Genomic DNA, 22,660 nt, shown 5'->3' on the forward strand with positions numbered 1-22,660 from the left:
GTGGATGTGTGTTCTGAGTGTGGATGTGTGTTCTGAGTGTGGATGTGTGTTCTGAGTGTGGATGTGTGTTCTGAGTGTGGATGTGTGTTCTGAGTGGGGATGTGTGTTCTGAGTGGGGATGTGTGGATGTGTGTTCTGAGTGGGGATGTGTGATCTGAGTGGGGATGTGTGATCTGAGTGGGGATGTGTGATCTGAGTGGGGATGTGTGTTCTGAGTGGGGATGTGTGTTCTGAGTGGGGATGTGTGTTCTGAGTGGGGATGTGTGTTCTGAGTGGGGATGTGTGTTCTGAGTGGGGATGTGTGTTCTGAGTGGGGATGTGTGTTCTGAGTGGGGATGTGTGTTCTGAGTGGGGATGTGTGTTCTGAGTGTGGATGTGTGTTCTGAGTGTGGATGTGTGTTCTGAGTGTGGATGTGTGTTCTGAGTGTGGATGTGTGTTCTGAGTGTGGATGTGTGTTCTGAGTGTGGATGTGTGTTCTGAGTGTGGATGTGTGTTCTGAGTGTGGATGTGTGTTCTGAGTGTGGATGTGTGTTCTGAGTGTGGATGTGTGTTCTGTGTGGAGATGTGTGTTCTGAGTGGAGATGTGTGTTCTGAGTGGAGATGTGTGTTCTGAGTGTGGATGTGTGGAGGTGTGTTCTGAGTGGAGATGTGTGGATGTGTGTTCTGAGTGGGGAGGTGTGGGTGTGTTCTGAGTGGGGATGTGTGTTCTGAGTGAGGAGCTGTGGGTGTGTTCTGAGTGGAGATGTGTGTTCTGAGTGGAGATGTGTGGAGGTGTGTTCTGAGTGGAGATGTGTGGAGGTGTGTTCTGAGTGTGGATGTGTGTTCTGAGTGTGGATGTGTGTTCTGAGTGTGGATGTGTGTTCTGAGTGTGGATGTGTGTTCTGAGTGTGGATGTGTGTTCTGAGTGTGGATGTGTGTTCTGAGTGTGGATGTGTGTTCTGAGTGTGGATGTGTGTTCTGAGTGTGGATGTGTGTTCTGAGTGTGGATGTGTGTTCTGTGTGTTCTGAGTGTGGATGTGTGTTCTGAGTGTGGATGTGTGTTCTGAGTGTGGATGTGTGTTCTGAGTGTGGATGTGTGTTCTGTGTGTTCTGAGTGTGGATGTGTGTTCTGAGTGGAGATGTGTGTTCTGAGTGGAGATGTGTGTTCTGAGTGTGGATGTGTGTTCAGAGTGGAGATGTGTGTTCTGAGTGTGGATGTGTGGAGGTGTGTTCTGAGTGGAGATGTGTGGATGTGTGTTCTGAGTGGGGAGGTGTGGGTGTGTTCTGAGTGGAGATGTGTGTTCTGAGTGGAGATGTGTGGAGGTGTGTTCTGAGTGGAGATGTGTGGAGGTGTGTTCTGAGTGGAGATGTGTGGAGGTGTGTTCTGAGTGGAGATGTGTGTTCTGAGTGGGGATGTGTGTTCTGAGTGGGGATGTGTGTTCTGAGTTGGGATGTGTGTTCTGAGTGGGGATGTGTGGATGTGTGTTCTGAGTGGGGATGTGTGTTCTGAGTGGGGATGTGTGTTCTGAGTGGGGATGTGTGTTCTGTGTGTTCTGAGTGTGGATGTGTGTTCTGAGTGTGGATGTGTGTTCTGAGTGTGGATGTGTGTTCTGAGTGGGGATGTGTGTTCTGAGTGGGGATGTGTGGATGTGTGTTCTGAGTGGGGATGTGTGTTCTGAGTGGGGATGTGTGTTCTGAGTGGGGATGTGTGTTCTGAGTGGGGATGTGTGTTCTGAGTGGGGATGTGTGTTCTGAGTGGGGATGTGTGTTCTGAGTGGGGATGTGTGTTCTGAGTGGGGATGTGTGTTCTGAGTGGGGAGGTGTGTTCTGAGTGTGGATGTGTGTTCTGAGTGTGGATGTGTGTTCTGAGTGTGGATGTGTGTTCTGAGTGTGGATGTGTGTTCTGAGTGTGGATGTGTGTTCTGAGTGTGGATGTGTGTTCTGAGTGTGGATGTGTGTTCTGAGTGTGGATGTGTGTTCTGAGTGTGGATGTGTGTTCTGAGTGTGGATGTGTGTTCTGAGTGTGGATGTGTGTTCTGAGTGTGGATGTGTGTTCTGAGTGTGGATGTGTGTTCTGAGTGTGGATGTGTGTTCTGAGTGTGGATGTGTGTTCTGAGTGTGGATGTGTGTTCTGAGTGTGGATGTGTGTTCTGAGTGTGGATGTGTGTTCTGAGTGTGGATGTGTGTTCTGAGTGTGGATGTGTGTTCTGAGTGTGGATGTGTGTTCTGAGTGGGGATGTGTGTTCTGAGTGGGGATGAGTGTTCTGTGTGTTCTGAGTGTGGATGTGTGTTGTGAGTGTGGATGTGTGTTGTGAGTGGAGATGTGTGTTCTGAGTGTGGATGTGTGTTCTGAGTGGAGATGTGTGTTCTGAGTGTGGATGTGTGGAGGTGTGTTCTGAGTGGAGATGTGTGGATGTGTGTTCTGAGTGGGGAGGTGTGGGTGTGTTCTGAGTGGGGATTTGTGTTTTGAGTGAGGAGCTGTGGGTGTGTTCTGAGTGGAGATGTGTGTTCTGAGTGGAGATGTGTGGAGGTGTGTTCTGAGTGGAGATGTGTGGAGGTGTGTTCTGAGTGGGGATGTGTGTTCTGAGTGGGGATGTGTGTTCTGAGTGGGGATGTGTGTTCTGAGTGGGGATGTGTGTTCTGAGTGGGGATGTGTGTTCTGAGTGGGGATGTGTGGATGTGTGTTCTGAGTGGGGATGTGTGTTCTGAGTGGAGATGTGGGGATGTGTGTTCTGAGTGGGGATGTGTGTTCTGAGTGGAGATGTGGGGATGTGTGTTCTGAGTGGGGATGTGTGTTCTGAGTGGGGATGTGTGTTCTGAGTGGAGATGTGTGGAGGTGTGTTCTGAGTGTGGAGGTGTGTTCTGAGTGTGGAGGTGTGTTCTGAGTGGGGATGTGTGGATGTGTGTTCTGAGTGGGGATGTGTGTTCTGAGTGGAGATGTGGGGATGTGTGTTCTGAGTGGGGATGTGTGTTCTGAGTGGGGATGTGTGTTCTGTGTGGAGATGTGTGTTCTGAGTGGAGATGTGTGTTCTGAGTGGAGATGTGTGTTCTGAGTGTGGATGTGTGGAGGTGTGCTCTGAGTGGAGATGTGTGGATGTGTGTTCTGAGTGGGGAGGTGTGGGTGTGTTCTGAGTGGGGATGTGTGTTCTGAGTGAGGAGCTGTGGGTGTGTTCTGAGTGGAGATGTGTGTTCTGAGTGGAGATGTGTGGAGGTGTGTTCTGAGTGGAGATGTGTGGAGGTGTGTTCTGAGTGTGGATGTGTGTTCTGAGTGTGGATGTGTGTTCTGAGTGTGGATGTGTGTTCTGAGTGTGGATGTGTGTTCTGAGTGTGGATGTGTGTTCTGAGTGTGGATGTGTGTTCTGAGTGTGGATGTGTGTTCTGAGTGTGGATGTGTGTTCTGAGTGTGGATGTGTGTTCTGTGTGTTCTGAGTGTGGATGTGTGTTCTGAGTGGAGATGTGTGTTCTGAGTGGAGATGTGTGTTCTGAGTGTGGATGTGTGTTCAGAGTGGAGATGTGTGTTCTGAGTGTGGATGTGTGGAGGTGTGTTCTGAGTGGAGATGTGTGGATGTGTGTTCTGAGTGGGGAGGTGTGGGTGTGTTCTGAGTGGGGATGTGTGTTCTGAGTGAGGAGCTGTGGGTGTGTTCTGAGTGGAGATGTGTGTTCTGAGTGGAGATGTGTGGAGGTGTGTTCTGAGTGGAGATGTGTGGAGGTGTGTTCTGAGTGGAGATGTGTGGAGGTGTGTTCTGAGTGGAGATGTGTGTTCTGAGTGGGGATGTGTGTTCTGAGTGGGGATGTGTGTTCTGAGTTGGGATGTGTGTTCTGAGTGGGGATGTGTGGATGTGTGTTCTGAGTGGGGATGTGTGTTCTGAGTGGGGATGTGTGTTCTGAGTGGGGATGTGTGTTCTGTGTGTTCTGAGTGTGGATGTGTGTTCTGAGTGTGGATGTGTGTTCTGAGTGTGGATGTGTGTTCTGAGTGGGGATGTGTGTTCTGAGTGGGGATGTGTGGATGTGTGTTCTGAGTGGGGATGTGTGTTCTGAGTGGGGATGTGTGTTCTGAGTGGGGATGTGTGTTCTGAGTGGGGATGTGTGTTCTGAGTGGGGATGTGTGTTCTGAGTGGGGATGTGTGTTCTGAGTGGGGATGTGTGTTCTGAGTGGGGAGGTGTGTTCTGAGTGTGGATGTGTGTTCTGAGTGTGGATGTGTGTTCTGAGTGTGGATGTGTGTTCTGAGTGTGGATGTGTGTTCTGAGTGTGGATGTGTGTTCTGAGTGTGGATGTGTGTTCTGAGTGTGGATGTGTGTTCTGAGTGTGGATGTGTGTTCTGAGTGTGGATGTGTGTTCTGAGTGTGGATGTGTGTTCTGAGTGTGGATGTGTGTTCTGAGTGTGGATGTGTGTTCTGAGTGTGGATGTGTGTTCTGAGTGTGGATGTGTGTTCTGAGTGTGGATGTGTGTTCTGAGTGTGGATGTGTGTTCTGAGTGTGGATGTGTGTTCTGAGTGTGGATGTGTGTTCTGAGTGTGGATGTGTGTTCTGAGTGTGGATGTGTGTTCTGAGTGTGGATGTGTGTTCTGAGTGTGGATGTGTGTTCTGAGTGTGGATGTGTGTTCTGAGTGGGGATGTGTGTTCTGAGTGGGGATGAGTGTTCTGTGTGTTCTGAGTGTGGATGTGTGTTGTGAGTGTGGATGTGTGTTGTGAGTGGAGATGTGTGTTCTGAGTGTGGATGTGTGTTCTGAGTGGAGATGTGTGTTCTGAGTGTGGATGTGTGGAGGTGTGTTCTGAGTGGAGATGTGTGGATGTGTGTTCTGAGTGGGGAGGTGTGGGTGTGTTCTGAGTGGGGATTTGTGTTTTGAGTGAGGAGCTGTGGGTGTGTTCTGAGTGGAGATGTGTGTTCTGAGTGGAGATGTGTGGAGGTGTGTTCTGAGTGGAGATGTGTGGAGGTGTGTTCTGAGTGGGGATGTGTGTTCTGAGTGGGGATGTGTGTTCTGAGTGGGGATGTGTGTTCTGAGTGGGGATGTGTGTTCTGAGTGGGGATGTGTGTTCTGAGTGGGGATGTGTGGATGTGTGTTCTGAGTGGGGATGTGTGTTCTGAGTGGAGATGTGGGGATGTGTGTTCTGAGTGGGGATGTGTGTTCTGAGTGGAGATGTGGGGATGTGTGTTCTGAGTGGGGATGTGTGTTCTGAGTGGGGATGTGTGTTCTGAGTGGAGATGTGTGGAGGTGTGTTCTGAGTGTGGAGGTGTGTTCTGAGTGTGGAGGTGTGTTCTGAGTGGGGATGTGTGGATGTGTGTTCTGAGTGGGGATGTGTGTTCTGAGTGGAGATGTGGGGATGTGTGTTCTGAGTGGGGATGTGTGTTCTGAGTGGGGATGTGTGGATGTGTGTTCTGAGTGGGGATGTGTGTTCTGAGTGGAGATGTGTGTTCTGAGTGGAGATGTGTGGAGGTGTGTTCTGAGTGTGGAGGTGTGTTCTGAGTGTGGAGGTGTGTTCTGAGTGTGGAGGTGTGTTCTGAGTGGGGATGTGTGTTCTGAGTGGGGATGTGTGTTCTGAGTGGGGATGTGTGTTCTGAGTGGGGATGTGTGTTCTGAGTGTGGATGTGTGTTCTGAGTGTGGATGTGTGTTCTGAGTGTGGATGTGTGTTCTGAGTGTGGATGTGTGTTCTGAGTGTGGATGTGTGTTCTGAGTGTGGATGTGTGTTCTGAGTGGAGATGTGTGTTCTGAGTGTGGATGTGTGGAGGTGTGTTCTGAGTGGAGATGTGTGGATGTGTGTTCTGAGTGGGGAGGTGTGGGTGTGTTCTGAGTGGGGATTTGTGTTTTGAGTGAGGAGCTGTGGGTGTGTTCTGAGTGGAGATGTGTGTTCTGAGTGGAGATGTGTGGAGGTGTGTTCTGAGTGGAGATGTGTGGATGTGTGTTCTGAGTGGGGATGTGTGTTCTGAGTGGAGATGTGGGGATGTGTGTTCTGAGTGGGGATGTGTGTTCTGAGTGGGGATGTGTGGATGTGTGTTCTGAGTGGGGATGTGTGTTCTGAGTGGAGATGTGTGTTCTGAGTGGAGATGTGTGGAGGTGTGTTCTGAGTGTGGAGGTGTGTTCTGAGTGTGGAGGTGTGTTCTGAGTGGGGATGAGTGTTCTGTGTGTTCTGAGTGTGGATGTGTGTTCTGAGTGTGGATGTGTGTTCTGAGTGTGGATGTGTGTTCTGAGTGTGGATGTGTGTTGTGAGTGGAGATGTGTGTTCTGAGTGTGGATGTGTGTTCTGAGTGGAGATGTGTGTTCTGAGTGTGGATGTGTGGAGGTGTGTTCTGAGTGGAGATGTGTGGATGTGTGTTCTGAGTGGGGAGGTGTGGGTGTGTTCTGAGTGGGGATTTGTGTTTTGAGTGAGGAGCTGTGGGTGTGTTCTGAGTGGAGATGTGTGTTCTGAGTGGAGATGTGTGGAGGTGTGTTCTGAGTGGAGATGTGTGGAGGTGTGTTCTGAGTGGGGATGTGTGTTCTGAGTGGGGATGTGTGTTCTGAGTGGGGATGTGTGTTCTGAGTGGGGATGTGTGTTCTGAGTGGGGATGTGTGTTCTGAGTGGAGATGTGGGGATGTGTGTTCTGAGTGGGGATGTGTGTTCTGAGTGGGGATGTGTGGATGTGTGTTCTGAGTGGGGATGTGTGTTCTGAGTGGAGATGTGTGTTCTGAGTGGAGATGTGTGGAGGTGTGTTCTGAGTGTGGAGGTGTGTTCTGAGTGGGGATGTGTGGATGTGTGTTCTGAGTGGGGATGTGTGTTCTGAGTGGAGATGTGGGGATGTGTGTTCTGAGTGGGGATGTGTGTTCTGAGTGGGGATGTGTGGATGTGTGTTCTGAGTGGGGATGTGTGTTCTGAGTGGAGATGTGTGTTCTGAGTGGAGATGTGTGGAGGTGTGTTCTGAGTGTGGAGGTGTGTTCTGAGTGTGGAGGTGTGTTCTGAGTGGGGATGTGTGTTCTGAGTGGGGATGTGTGTTCTGAGTGGGGATGTGTGTTCTGAGTGTGGATGTGTGTTCTGAGTGTGGATGTGTGTTCTGAGTGTGGATGTGTGTTCTGAGTGTGGATGTGTGTTCTGAGTGTGGATGTGTGTTCTGAGTGTGGATGTGTGTTCTGAGTGTGGATGTGTGTTCTGAGTGTGGATGTGTGTTCTGAGTGTGGATGTGTGTTCTGAGTGTGGATGTGTGTTCTGAGTGTGGATGTGTGTTCTGAGTGTGGATGTGTGTTCTGAGTGTGGATGTGTGTTCTGAGTGTGGATGTGTGTTCTGAGTGGAGAGGTGTGTTCTGAATGGAGAGGTGTGTTCTGAATGGAGAGGTGTGTTCTGAGTGGGGATGTGTGGATGTGTGTTCTGAGTGTGGATGTGTGTTCTGAGTGGAGAGGTGTGTTCTGAGTGGAGAGGTGTGTTCTGAGTGGAGAGGTGTGTTCTGAGTGGAGAGGTGTGTTCTGAGTGGAGAGGTGTGTTCTGAGTGGAGAGGTGTGTTCTGAGTGGAGAGGTGTGTTCTGAGTGGAGAGGTGTGTTCTGAGTGGAGAGGTGTGTTCTGAGTGGAGAGGTGTGTTCTGAGTGGAGATGTGTGTTCTGAGTGGAGAGGTGTGTTCTGAGTGGAGAGGTGTGTTCTGAGTGGAGAGGTGTGTTCTGAGTGGAGAGGTGTGTTCTGAGTGGAGAGGTGTGTTCTGAGTGGAGAGGTGTGTTCTGAGTGGAGAGGTGTGTTCTGAGTGGAGAGGTGTGTTCTGAGTGGAGAGGTGTGTTCTGAGTGGAGAGGTGTGTTCTGAGTGGAGAGGTGTGTTCTGAGTGGAGAGGTGTGTTCTGAGTGGAGAGGTGTGTTCTGAGTGGAGAGGTGTGTTCTGAGTGGAGAGGTGTGTTCTGAGTGGAGAGGTGTGTTCTGAGTGGAGAGGTGTGTTCTGAGTGGAGAGGTGTGTTCTGAGTGGAGAGGTGTGTTCTGAGTGGAGAGGTGTGTTCTGAGTGGAGAGGTGTGTTCTGAGCGGAGAGGTGTGTTCTGAGCGGAGAGGTGTGTTCTGAGCGGAGAGGTGTGTTCTGAGCGGAGAGGTGTGTTCTGAGCGGGGAGGTGTGTTTTGAGCGTGGAGGTGTGTTTTGAGTGTGGAGGTGTGTTTTGAGTGTGGACGTGTGTTTTGAGTGTGGACGTGTGTTTTGAGTGTGGATGTGTGTTTTGAGTGTGGATGTGTGTTTTGAGTGTGGATGTGTGTTTTGAGTGTGGATGTGTGTTTTGAGTGTGGATGTGTGTTTTGAGTGTGGATGTGTGTTTTGAGTGTGGATGTGTGTTTTGAGTGTGGATGTGTGTTCTGAGTGGAGATGTGAGGATGTGTGTTCTGAGTGGAGATGTGTGTTCTGAGTGGAGATGTGTGTTCTGAGTGGAGATGTGTGTTCTGAGTGGAGATGTGTGTTCTGAGTGGAGATGTGTGGATGTGTGTTTTGAGTGGGGATGTGTGTTTTGAGTGGGGATGTGTGTTTTGAGTGGGGATGTGTGTTTTGAGTGGGGATGTGTGTTTTGAGTGGGGATGTGTGTTTTGAGTGGGGATGTGTGTTTTGAGTGGGGATGTGTGTTCTGAGTGGAGAGGTGTGTTCTGAGTGGAGAGGTGTGTTCTGAGTGGAGAGGTGTGTTCTGAGTGGAGAGGTGTGTTCTGAGTGGGGATGTGTATTCTGAGTGGGGATGTGTGGATGTGTGTTCTGAGTGTGGATGTGTGTTCTGAGTGGAGAGGTGTGTTCTGAGTGGGGATGTGTGTTCTGTGTGGAGGTGTGTTCTGAGTGTGGATCTATGTTCTGATTGCGGATGTGCAGCCTTGGAGGGTGAGATACTGTATATCGCTCAAGGTTCTGAACGGTTCTATATACAGTGGCGAGAACAATTATTTGATACACTGCCGATTTTGCAGGTTTTCCTACTTTTTTATCATAGGTACACTTCAACTGTGAGAGACGGAATCTAAAACAAAAATCCAGAAAATCACATTGTATGATTTTCAAGTAATTAATTTGCATTTTATTGCATGACATAAGTATTTGATCACCTACCAACCAGTAAGAATTCTGACTGTCACAGACCTGTTAGTTTTTCTTTAAGAAGTCCTCCTGTTCTCCACTCATTACCTGTATTAACTGCACCTGTTTGAACTCGTTACCTGTATAAAAGACACCTGTCCACACACTCAATCAAACAGACTCCAACCTCTCCACAATGGCCAAAACCAGAGAGCTGTGTAAGGACATCAGGGATAAAATTGTAGACCTGCACAAGGCTGGGATGGGCTACAGGACAATAGGCAAGCAGCTTGGTGAGAAGGCAACAACTTTTGGCGCAATTATTAGAAAATGGAAGAAGTTCAAGATGACGATCAATCAACCTCGGTCTGGGGCTCCATGCAAGATCTCACCTTGTGGGGCATCAATGATCATGAGGAAGGTGAGGGATCAGCCCAGAACTACACGGCAGGACCTGGTCAATGACCTGAAGAGAGCTGGGACTACAGTCTCAAAGAAAACCATTAGTAACACACTATGCCGTCATGGATTAAAATCCTGCAGTGCACGCAAGGTCCCCCTGCTCCAGCCAGCGCATGTCCAGGCCCGTCTGAAGTTTGCCAATGACCATCTGCATGATCCAGAGGAGGAATGGGAGAAGGTCATGTGGTCTGATGAGACAAAAATAGAGCTTTTTGGTCTATACTCCACTCGCTGTGTTTGGAGGAAGTAGAGGGATGAGTACAACCCCAAGAACACCATCCCAACCGTGAAGCATGGAGGTGGAAACATCATTCTTTGGGGATGCTTTTCTGCAAAGGGGACAGGATGACTGCACCGTATTGAGGGGAGGATGGATAGGGCCATGTATTGCGAGAGGTCTAGGAATAATTTTGCACGCCCAATTTTTCAGTTTTTGATTTGTTAAAAAAGTTTTAAATATCCAATAAATGTCGTTCCACTTCATGATTGTGTCCCACTTGTTGTTATTTCTTCACAAAAAAATACAGTTTAATATCTTTATGTTTGAAGCCTGAAATGTGGCAAAAGGTCGCAAAGTTCAAGGGGGCCGAATACTTTCGCAAGGCACTGTATATATATCTACGTAGTTGTATCTTTAATTCACAACTCTAAATGTAGACATTCTGCACTTCCACTTGAATGACCTGCAACTCTCTCAGCTCCCATATGCCAATGTGATTTAACATTAGCTTCGTTGTTTTGTTCCGAAGTGAGACATCAATGGAATTCTTACTGCAGGAAACTGTTATCATCAAAGCCTGAAATAACTTCTGACAACAATTAGTTACCATTCAGGAACTGACAAAGAGGGGAACAGAGATCTTGTGGAATTAGAGAGAGCTCTTTCACTGTAATTAAGACAATTACCGACAGGAATAATAATTACGATTAACCCTTTACAGGGGGAAAGTATGAAATTATATACTGAGAAGAGGAGAACAGAAGAATATGCTGTCAGAACGCAGAAAGAGATAATATCCAGTCACCATTCCGTTTTAGTACTGTTTGTCAGTCACAGCGGATCCAAAGTGACCGCTGTCAACGTGCCATCTCCTGTAATACAGGTCTCTGTCAGAGGCTTCGTTCCAAAATAAAGGATACTCTCAATGCCCTACCAGACACTGTTGTCGTGGATACTCCGTCTCAATGCCCTACTAGACACTGTTGTCGTGGATACTCCGTCTCGATACCCTACCAGACACTGTTGTCGTGGATACTCCGTCTCGATGCCCTACCAGACACTGTTGTCGTGGATACTCCGTCTCAATGCCATACCAGACACTGTTGTAGCGGCCTAGGAACAGTGGGTTAACTGCCTTGTTCAGGGGGCAGAACGACAGATTTTTACCTTGTCAGCTCGGGGATTTGATCTTGCAACCTTTTGGTTACTAGTCCAACGTTCTAACCACTAGGCTACCCTGCCTAAAATAAAATAATGGATTTAAGAAATATATAAATATATTAGGATGTGTAATGTCGGACTCCAGAGTATAAATATAGATACAGAACCAGTCAAAAGTTTGGATCCACCTTCTCATTCAATGGTTTTTATTTATTTTTACTGTTTTCTACATTGTAGAATAATAGTGAAGACATAAAAAACATGAAATAACACATATGGAATCATGTAGTAACCAAAAAAGGGTTTAACAAATCAAACATATATTTTATATTTGTGATTCTTCAAAGTAGCCCCCCTTTGCCTTGATGACAGCTATGCACAGTCTTGGCATTCTCTCAACCAGCTTCACGAGGTAGTCACCTGGAATGCATTTCAATGAACGTGTCCCTTGTTAAAACCTAATATGGACTTGATCTTATACCAAATAGGGTTATCTTCTGTATACCACCCCTACCTTGTCACAACACAACTGATTAGCTCAAATGCATTAAGAATGAATTCCACAAATTATGGGAAGAACAGCTCAAATAAGCAAAGAGAAACAACAGTCCATCATTACTTTAAGACGTGAAGGTCAGTCAATCCGGAAAATGTCAATAACTTTGAAAGTTTCTTCAAGTGCAGTCGCAAAAACCATCAAGCGCCATGATGAAACTGGCTCTCATGAGGACCGCCACAGGAAAGGAAGACCCATAGTTACCTCTGCTGCAGAGGATAATTTTAGATTTTTTAGATTTCTGGATCAAAGTATGACACAGGGTGAGTGAACAGATGATCTCTGCATGTGTGGTTCCCACCGTGAAGCATGGAGGAGGAGGTGTGATGTTGTAAGGGTGCTTGGCTGATGACACTGTCTGTGATTGATTTACATTTCAAGGCACACTTAACCAGCATGGCTACCACAGCATTCTGCAGCGATTCACCATGCCATCTGGTTTGCCAACAGGACAATGACCCAACACACCTCCAGGCATTTGAGGGCTATTTGACCAAGAAGGAGAGTGATGGAGTGCTGCATCAAATGACCTGTCCTCCACAATCACCCGACTTCAACCCAATTGAGATGGTTTGGGTTCAGTTGGACCACAGAGTGAAGGAAAAGCAACCAACAAGTGCTCAGCATATGTGGGAACTCCTTCAAGACTGTTTGAGTAAGATTGAGCTGTGACTTAATGCAGTGTTGGACGGTTGAAACACACACGCTACACACTACACACATACCCTGGGGACTCTCACCCCCCCACCCCCATCAGCTTGCACACAGTCCGGCAGCAAAGTACAACATTGCTACTTGATGTTGACGTTATCTTATCTGTGTTGTTAGCCTTTCTGGGAAGGGGGTTCCGCTAGTGTCCCACCTCGACAACAGCCAGTGAAATTGCAGGGCGCCAAATTCAAACAACAGAAATACCGTAATTAAAATTCATCAAACATACAAGTTTTATACACCATTTTAAAGATAAACTTGTTGTTAATCCAGCCGCTGTGTCCAATTTCAAAAAGGCTTTACGGCGAAAGCACACCATGCGATTATGTTAGGTCAGCGCCTAGCCACAAAAACCATACAGCCATTTTCCACCCAAGGAGAGGTGTCACAAAAGACAAAAATAGCGTTACAATTAATCACTTACCTTTGATGATCTTCATCTGTTGGCACTCCCAGGTCTCCATGTTAGACAATGTTTTGTTCGATAAAGTTCATCTTTATGTCCAAATACTTCCTTTTTGTTCTCGCGTTTAGTCCAGTAATCCAAATGCACAAAGTCCAGGCGAAAAGTCAAAAAAGTTCCATTAAAGTTCGTAGAAACATGTCAAACGATGTTTAGAATCAATCCTTGGTTTTTATCATAAATATTCAATAATGTTTCAACCGGACAATACTGTTTTCATTAGAAAGGAAAGGGAACGGAGCTCGCGCTCACGGCCACGCTCGATAAACAACTCATGGCTTTCAGCTGAGCCACTTACTCTGAGTGGTCTTATTCTCTCCCCTTCCACAATAGAAGCCTGAAACAACTTCTAAAGACTGTTGACATCTACTGGAAGCCTTAGGAAGTGCAATTCGACCCCACAGACACTGGATATTCAATAGGCATTCACTTGAAAACTACAAACAGAATTCCCACTTCCGGGTTGGATTTTTCTCAGGTTTTCGCCTGCCATATGAGTTCTGTTATACTCAAAACATTATTTTTAACAGTTTTGGAAACTTTAGAGTGTTTTCTATTCAAATCTACTATTTATATGCATATTCTAGCTTCTGGGCCTGAGTAACAGGCAGTTTACTCTGGGCACGCTTTTCATCCAAACTTCCCAATGCTGCCCCCTATCCCAAAGAGGTTTTAAACAGTTCTGACACATCATGGTGTTGTTACAGATGTATCTTTATAAACAGTAGGTCCTGCACAGTTCTAATAGATTCCAGCGTGACCAACATGTGGACGGAACTTAACAGTTCAGGTTCTAGCCTGGCTAACCAGTCAAACTCTGTCAACTGGTAGCTTAGCTCACTATCGTACTGTACCTCATGGTCTGGTGCTCCGGGCTATTCATTATCGACCTGTTGCATTCTGGGATGTTTGGTTTTAACTAGCGCACATACGTGTAGAACGTTGATTCTGACTTTGACAGCTATTACGGTTCTGGGGTAATACTGCAATTATCCATCTCAATCTTTCACACACAGTCTGATTATTGGTTTAGCATTCCCACCGCTACCTGTCTGCATCTGCATCTGTTTCCAGGAAACAGCTAGACCTTTCCCAGGGGGCTCTGCTGTGCTGCATTCGACTGTCACTAAATGTTGACACCCACACCATTATCACATACAGGTTAGCCATAGGCCTGTAGCTTCTTACAGCCCCCTCTGTTATCACTATTATCACTACCGCTATTATCGCTACTATCACTGTTATCACTACTATCACTGTTATCACTATTATCACTACTATCACCGTTATCACTATTATCACTGTTATCACTATCGCTATTATCACCACTATCACTGTTATCGCCGTTATCGCCGTTATCCCTAGTATCACTGTTGTCGCTGTTGTCACTGTTGTCACTGTTGTCACCGTTATCACTGTTATCACTGTTATCGCCGTTATCACTGTTATCGCCGTTATCACTGTTATCACTGTTATCGCCGTTATCGTTGTTGTCGCCTTTATCACTGTTATCACCGTTATCACTGTTATCACTACTATCACTGTTATCACTACTATCACCGTTATCACTGCTATCACTGTTATCACTACTATCACTGCTATCACTGTTATCACTACTATCACCATTATCACTGGTATCACTGCCATCACCAGTATCGCTGTTATCGCTACTATCACCATTATCACTGTTATCACTATCGCTATTATCACCACTATCACTGTTATCACTGTTATCGCTGTTATCGCCGTTATCGCCGTTATCCCTATTATCGCTGTTATCGCTGTTGTCACTGTTGTCACTGTTGTCACTGTTGTCACTGTTGTCACTGTTGTCACCGGTGTCACTGTTATCATTGTTATCACCGTTATCACTGTTATCACTTATCGCCGTTATCACTGTTATCGATGTTATCACTGTTATCACTGTTATCGCCGTTATCACTGTTATCACTTATCGCCGTTATCGTTGTTGTCGCCTTTATCACTGTTATCACCGTTATCACTGTTATCACTACTATCACTGTTATCACTGTTATCACTACTATCACCATTATCACTGTTATCACTACTATCACCATTATCGCTGGTATCACTGTTATCAGCAGTATCGCTGTTATCGCTACTATCCCCATTATCACTGTTATCACTATCGCTATTATCACCACTATCACTGTTATCACTGTTATCGCTGTTATCGCTGTTATCACTGTTATCAATGTTATCACTGTTGTCACTGTTGTCACTGTTGTCACTGTTGTCACTGTTATCACCGTTATCACTGTTATCGCCGTTATCACTGTTATCGATGTTATCACTGTTATCACTGTTATCGCCGTTATCACTGTTATCACTTATCGCCGTTATCGTTGTTGTCGCCTTTATCACTGTTATCACCGTTATCACTGTTATCACTACTATCACTGTTATCACTGTTATCACTGCTATCACTGTTATCACTACTATCACCATTATCACTGTTATCACTACTATCACCATTATCGCTGGTATCACTGCCATCACCAGTATCGCTGTTATCGCTACTATCACCATTATCACTGTTATCACTATTATCACCACTATCACTATTATCACCGTTATCACTATTATCACTGTATCTTCCGAGTGTCGCAGCGGTCTAAGGCACTGCATCTCAGTGCAAGAGGCGGCACTACAACCATTATAACTATTAGCAATGTTATAACTAGTATCACTATTGTCACTGTTATCACTATTGTCACTGTTATCACTACTATAACTATTATCAATGTTATCACCAGTATCATCATTATCACTATTATCACAATTGTCACTTATCTCTGTTATCACTGTTGTCACTGTTATCACTACTGTCACTGGTATTACTGTTATCACTGTTATCCCTGTTATCCCTGTTATCCCTGTTATCACTGTTATCCCTGTTATCACTATTATCACTGTTGTCACTATTATCACTGTTACCAATGTTATTAGTGATAATATCACTATTATCACGGTATCACAGTTATCACTATTGTCAGTATTATCACTATTATTACTGTTATCACTTGGCTAAGCTCCAGACCCATGATATCTGTGTGTCATCATCACACTGGCGGGGGCATCTTCCGAGTGTCGCAGCGGTCTAAGGCACTGCATCTCAGTGCAAGAGGCGGCACTACAATCCCTGGTTCAATTCCAGGCTGTGTCACATGATTGGGCGGCGCGCAATTGGCCCAGTGTCATCCGTGTTTGGCCGGGGTAGGCTGTCATTGTAAATACGAATTTGTTCACTGACTTGTCTAGTTAAATAAAGGTTGCATTTTAATCTCCTTGTCAACTTTGTGACCACAACTCGGCACCTGACACCAGAACCTGAAACCAGAACCTGACACCGGTACCTGACACCGGTACCTGACACCGGTACCTGACACCGGCACCTGACACCGACACCGGCACCTGACACCGGCACCTGACACCGGTACCTGACACCAGAACCTGACACCAGTACCTGACACCGGTACCTGACACCGGTACCTGACACCAGAACCTGACACCAGAACCTGACACCGGTACCTGACACCGGTACCTGACACCGGTACCTGACACCGGTACCTGACACCGGTACCTGACACCAGAACCTGACACCGGTACCTGACACCGGAACCTGACACCAGAACCTGACACCAGAACCTGACACCGGTACCTGACACCAGAACCTGACACCGGTACCTGACACCAGAACCTGACACCGGTACCTGACACCGGTACCTGACACCAGAACCTGACACCGGTACCTGACACCAGTACCTGACACCAGAACCTGACACCGGTACCTGACACCGGTACCTGACACCGGTACCTGACACCAGAACCTGACACCGGTACCTGACACCGGTCCTCCAGAGGTGCTGATTAGAAATGATTTCCTGTTCCTCGTTCCTCACGTCTCTCTCTCTCCATCGGCGAGTCGAATACTCCCTCTTTCACATCCGTTTTACATTATCCCAGGTTTCTGTCCAGACTGGCACCCTATTCCCTACATAGTGCACTACTTTTGACCAGTGCCAATAGGGGATAGGGTGCCATTTCAAACGCAGACCCAGTGTTCCTCAGTGAGTAATGTCATCTGCATGGTGTAGGTGGGCAAAGTGACCCCGGCACAATGACTGGAAATTGTTCCTCAGCTGGGTGCTAAACGGGCCTTCAATCTCAACAATCCTTTTAATCTTTCATCAATCACGTGGGAGTAGCTGGAGCCAGGACCTGGCTAGCATCCCAAATCGCCTCCTATTCCCTATAATGGCATCCTATTCCCTATGGGTCCTGGTCAAAAGTAGTGCACTACATAGGGAATAAAATGCCCATTGGTACGCAGCCCTGATCCTTTTACTGTATGAGGGGAAATGTTACATTTCTGTTAAATTGGCAAAGAGCCGACTGCAGCCCATCTGTGAATCCAGGAAGGTTCCAGGTATCAGTGACAGAAACGGTCGTTTAGGGCCCCTTACCGCTAGAGGGCCCCGAACTCAGTCGGGGTCTCAACTTCCTGTTGTGAGTTAGAATAGTAGAATACACAAGGTGACATTTTCAAAATGTGTTGAAAAGTTTTTTCTCTTGTTATGTCAGTCACCTGACAGTCACTCAATTAGCCATGTCAGATAACATTAGTTAGGTTGGTAGATAGTTTAGCCCGCTATCTAAAGCAATTATGACTGAATACCGACTGGGCATGCAAGGCACGTGCCCAGGGACCCTAATCTCCAAGGGGCCCCAATTAATTTTGGGGGCCCCAATTCATTTTGTTAGTCATTCTCACTCAGATAATATTAAGTCATTACAAAATGTGTAGAATTGCAGGGAATTGGCTGTAAAACTGCAAAAACATTCTCTCTGTCCCATGGCAAAATGAGTACATTTTCATACAATTTGTTTTAAAATTGCAATGTGTTCTCTGCGCCCCATGGCAAAATGTGTAGAATTTGTGCAGAACTGTCAAGGGGGGGGGGGGGGGGGGGGGGGGGCACTAAAATGTTGAGGCGACAAATAATTAAGTCCTCTACTTTTGACCAGAGCTCTGTCAACCCACTAGGTGAACAATCTGTCGATGTGCCCTTGAGCAAGGTACTCAACCCTAATTGCTCCTGTATGTTGCACTGGATAAGGCTGTCTACTGCATATCAAGGGTCCCCCCAACCAAATCTGGTTTAGGGCTCCCAAAAGGCTAGCGCTGTCCCCTGTGTGTGAATCCCTGAAAGTTGACATCCAAGAAAAGTTATGATAATACAAGATAAGTTTGACTCGGTATAATTGAAGGAGAAAATCATCCGTCCTTGTGAAATGGAATGCAAATAAACACATCAAGGTGGAAAGTGCCCCGTTGTGATAAGAGAAGGTTTGTGGATTAGAATTAGGTTTCTGACAGACAGAGAGACAAATGAGGTTGGAGGATTTGTTTAAAAAAAAACATATATATGTTTTTTTTGTTTTTGTGGACTGAGTTGGTTGGAAGTTTTCTTTCCATTTTAAGGGTACTACTGTTTCAAATATATCGTCTCTGTTCAGTCGTAATGTCAACAATGATATTGCCAACATATAGAAACCGAGGATAACGTCTCTAATAATATCTATAAGTCTGTACGCTAGTGATAGTGTCCTACTTCTCTTATGATATCAGGGCAAGAACCGTGGAATGATGCTGTGGAATGATCCTGTGGAATGATCCTGTGGAATGATCCTGTGGAATGATCCTGTGGAATGATTCTGTGGAATGATCCTGTGGAATGATCCTGTGGAATGATCCTCCTGTGGAATGATCCTCCTGTGGAATGATCCTCCTGTGGAATGATCCTCCTGTGGAATGATCCTCCCGTGGAATGATCCTCCCGTGGAATGATCCTCCTGTGGAATGATCCTCCCGTGGAATGATCCTCCCGTGGAATGATCCTCCCGTGGAATGATTCTGTGGAATGATTCTGTGGAATGATCCTGTGGAATGATCCTGAGCCATCCAGCAGTTTCTCCAAGTAAAGCCTCATTGATAATATTAAGTTGTGGCTGAGACACTCCACTGGCAAATGACTGTATCCCTCCACAAGATTCCCGGCTTGTGTCCCAAATGGCACCATATTCCCTAATTATAGTGCACTACTTTTAACACACGCTCAAGTCTCCTGATTACTCTGAAGAAGCAACAGTCTACTAGTCTAGTACCCCTGTAATTGCCATCTCAGACAGATGTAGTGCAAACGTGGATGTGAGAGCATCTCAAGTAGATGATGATTAAAAACATTCAACTGCTCAAGATACCCATCCAGTAAGAGCCAAACACGCTGTCACAGGCAGCACTGTAATACATAGGGTTTTATATAGCTTCATATAGATTTATTTAGATTTATGTACAGAGATGTATTTATCTAAAACCAAGAGACAGCATACAAACATTACAAATGTGAGAGAAACTAAGACAGAGACTAAGAGAGAGACTGAGAGAGAGACTGAGAGAGAGACTGAGAGAGAGACTGAGAGAGAGACTGAGAGAGAGACTGAGAGAGAGACTGAGAGAGAGACTGAGAGAGAGACTGAGAGAGAGAGACTGGGAGAGACAGAGACAGAGAGAGAGAGAGACTGAGAGAGAGAGACTGAGAGAGAGAGACTGAGAGAGAGACTGAGAGAGACTGAGAGAGACTGAGAGAGACAGAGAGAGACAGAGAGAGACTGAGAGAGACTGAGAGAGACTGAGAGAGACTGAGAGAGACTGAGAGAGAGAGACTGAGAGAGAGAGACTGAGAGAGAGACAGAGAGAGAGAGACTGAGAGAGAGACTGAGAGAGACATAGAGAGAGACTGAGAGAGAGACTGAGAGAGACTGAGAGAGACTGAGAGAGGGAGAGACCGAGAGAGAGACGGAGAGAGAGAGGGAGACGGAGAGAGAGAGAAAAAGAGAGCGACAGGGAGACACTGAGAGAGGGAGAGACCGAGAGAGGGAGAGACAGAGAGAGGGAGAGACCGAGAGAGGGAGAGACCGAGAGAGGGAGAGACCGAGAGAGGGAGAGACCGAGAGAGGGAGAGACCGAGAGAGAGAGAGGCCGAGAGAGGGAGAGAGGGAGAGAGAGAGAGAGGGAGAGACCGAGAGAGGGAGACACCGAGAGAGGGAGACACCGAGAGAGGGAGACACCGAGAGAGGGAGAGACCGAGAGAGGGAGAGACCGAGAGAGGGAGAGACCGAGAGAGGGAGAGACCGAGAGAGGGAGACACCGAGAGAGGGAGACACCGAGAGAGGGAGACACCGAGAGAGGGAGACACCGAGAGAGGGCAACCAGTGAAGAACAAACACCATTGTAAATACAACCCATATTTATGCTTATTTATTTTCCCTTGTGTACGTTAACCATTTGTACATTGTTAAAACACTGTATATATTTAATATGACATTTGGATTGTCTTTATTGTTTTGAAACTTCTGTATGTGTAATGTTTACTGTTCATTTTTATTGTTTTTCACTTTTGTATATTATCTACCTCACTTGCTTTGGCAATGTTAACACATGTTTCCATGCCAATAATGCCCCTTAAATTGAATTGAATTGAATTGAATTGAGAGGGAGAGACCGAGAGAGAGAAAAAGAGAGAGACAGAGAGAGGGAGAGACCGAGAGACCGAGAGAGAGAGAAAAAGAGAGAGACAGAGAGAGGGAGAGACCGAGAGACCGAGAGAGAGAGAAAAAGAGAGAGACAGAGAGACCGAGAGAGGGAGAGACCGAGAGAGAGAGAAAAAGACAGAGACAGAGAGACCGAGAGAGACCGAGAGAGAGACCGGGAGAGAGAAAAAGAGAGAGAAAAAGAGGGAGAGACCGAGAGAGAGACAGAGAGAGAGAGACAGGGAGGGAGAGAGACAGGGAGAGCTCAGAGAGCGTCCACAGCTATCTCCTTGTATTTTTTTAAATGGAGAGAGAGAAAGAGAGATGTAAACATGTTTCCCTTGCGAATAAAGCCCATTGAATTGAAATGAGAGAGAGAGAGTCTGGCTAAGCGTAGTCTAATTAAGGGTTTTATGGGGCATATAATGTAAGTCAATTACAGCAAAAACTTTAACTTAAAATCAAATACATTTTACCCCTTGTTGTGAAGACATTGGATATTGAATTATAGATATACTCTGAGCTTAAACTCTCTCTCTCTCTCTCTCTCTCTCTCTCTCTGTCTCTCTCTCTGTCTCTCTCTCTGTCTCTCTCTCTGTCTCTCTCTCTGTCTCTCTCTCTCTCTCTCTCTCTGTCTCTGTCTCTCTCTCTCTCTCTGTCTCTCTCTCTCTCTCTCGCTCTCTTTCTCTTTCTCTCCCTCTCTCTCTCTCTCTCGCTCTCTGTCTCTCTCTCTCTCTCTCGCTCTCTTTCTCTTTCTCTCCCTCTCTCTCTCTCTCGTCTCTCTCTCTCTCTCGCTTTATTGGCATGACATAACAATGTACATATTGCGTTGGACAATAACAATAAGCATACAGTAGAAGACATGTGCAGGTTGATTGGTCTGTCAGACTCGGTCCCTCAACTTATGGCAGGCAGCAGTGTAGTGCGCTGCCAACCCACAGCTCTCTGCATCCTCCCCCAACAGGATGGGTAGCCTACTCTCCTCAGAGAGGTCTTTGAAACCTTGAACAAGGATTTCAAATTTGGGGAAATGACACTCTCTAATTATTTTATATATTTTTTTACATTTTGTCAGGAAATGCAGCTCTGTCTCAGGTTCTGCTGTTGTGCAGTGGTTGCACAGCCTTTCCTCTACAGGGAGCCAGGTTCTGCTGTGGTGCAGTGGTTGCACAGCCTTTCCTCTACAGGGAGCCAGGTTCTGCTGTGGTGCAGTGGTTGCACAGCCTTTCCTCTACAGGGAGCCAGGTTCTGCTGTGGTGCAGTGGTTACACAGCCTTTCCTCTACAGGGAGCCAGGTTCTGCTGTGGTGCAGTGGTTGCACAGCCTTTCCTCTACAGGGAGCCAGGTTCTGCTGTGGTGCTGTGGTTGCACAGCCTTTCCTCTACAGGGAGCCAGGTTCTGCTGTGGTGCAGTGGTTACACAGCCTTTCCTCTACAGGGAGCCAGGTTCTGCTGTGGTGCAGTGGTTGCACAGCCTTTCCTCTACAGGGAGCCAGGTTCTGCTGTGGTGCAGTGGTTGCACAGCCTTTCCTCTACAGGGAGCCAGGTTCTGCTGTGGTGCAGTGGTTACACAGCCTTTCCTCTACAGGGAGCCAGGTTCTGCTGTGGTGCAGTGGTTACACAGCCTTTCCTCTACAGGGAGCCAGGTTCTGCTGTGGTGCAGTGGTTACACAGCCTTTCCTCTACAGGGAGCCAGGTTCTGCTGTGGTGCAGTGGTTACACAGCCTTTCCTCTACAGGGAGCCAGGTTCTGCTGTGGTGCAGTGGTTGTACAGCCTTTCCTCTACAGGGAGCCAGGTTCTGCTGTGGTGCAGTGGTTGCACAGCCTTTCCTCTACAGGGAGCCAGGTTCTGCTGTGGTGCTGTGGTTGCACAGCCTTTCCTCTACAGGGAGCCAGGTTCTGCTGTGGTGCAGTGGTTGCACAGCCTTTCCTCTACAGGGAGCCAGGTTCTGCTGTGGTGCAGTGGTTGCACAGCCTTTCCTCTACAGGGAGCCAGGTTCTGCTGTGGTGCTGTGGTTGCACAGCCTTTCCTCTACAGGGAGCCAGGTTTTCATGTTTCTACCCTTCTCAATGCCAAGGCTGTGCTCACTAAGGACAGTGCAGTAAAATCTAACAAATAATATCTAACAAATTACACAGCATATACCCAATACACACCAATCTAAGTAGGAATGGAATTAAGACTATATACATATGGATGAGCGGTCAGAGCGGAACGGACTGAGATACAGTAGAATAGTATAGAATACAGTATATACATATGCATATGAAATGAGTAAATCAAGATATGCAAACATTATTAAGTGAATGAGATACCGTAGAATAGTATAGAAAACAGTACATACAATATGAGATGAGTAATACCTGATATGTAAACATTATTAAAGTGTGTTGGGGAATAATCAGAATAGTTGGGTAACATAGATAAGATGTTTTATTTTCATTATATGCTTGTGAGATACTTTTCATTTAGAATGTATCTTGTTGTACTGTAGTGCTGGCCGGTTGC

The 22,660-nt window shown here is 46.7% G+C and overlaps 1 pseudogene; it reads right to left on the reverse strand.

Moving 5' to 3' along the window:
- Positions 1–13,700: 13,700 nt before the first annotated feature.
- On the reverse strand, positions 13,701–15,639 carry LOC139385802 (dentin sialophosphoprotein-like; annotated as a pseudogene).
- Between the last annotated feature and the right edge of the window lie 7,021 nt (positions 15,640–22,660).

The sequence above is a fragment of the Oncorhynchus clarkii genome, chromosome 27 (assembly GCF_045791955.1).
Source record: "Oncorhynchus clarkii lewisi isolate Uvic-CL-2024 chromosome 27, UVic_Ocla_1.0, whole genome shotgun sequence".
NCBI lineage: Eukaryota > Metazoa > Chordata > Actinopteri > Salmoniformes > Salmonidae > Oncorhynchus > Oncorhynchus clarkii.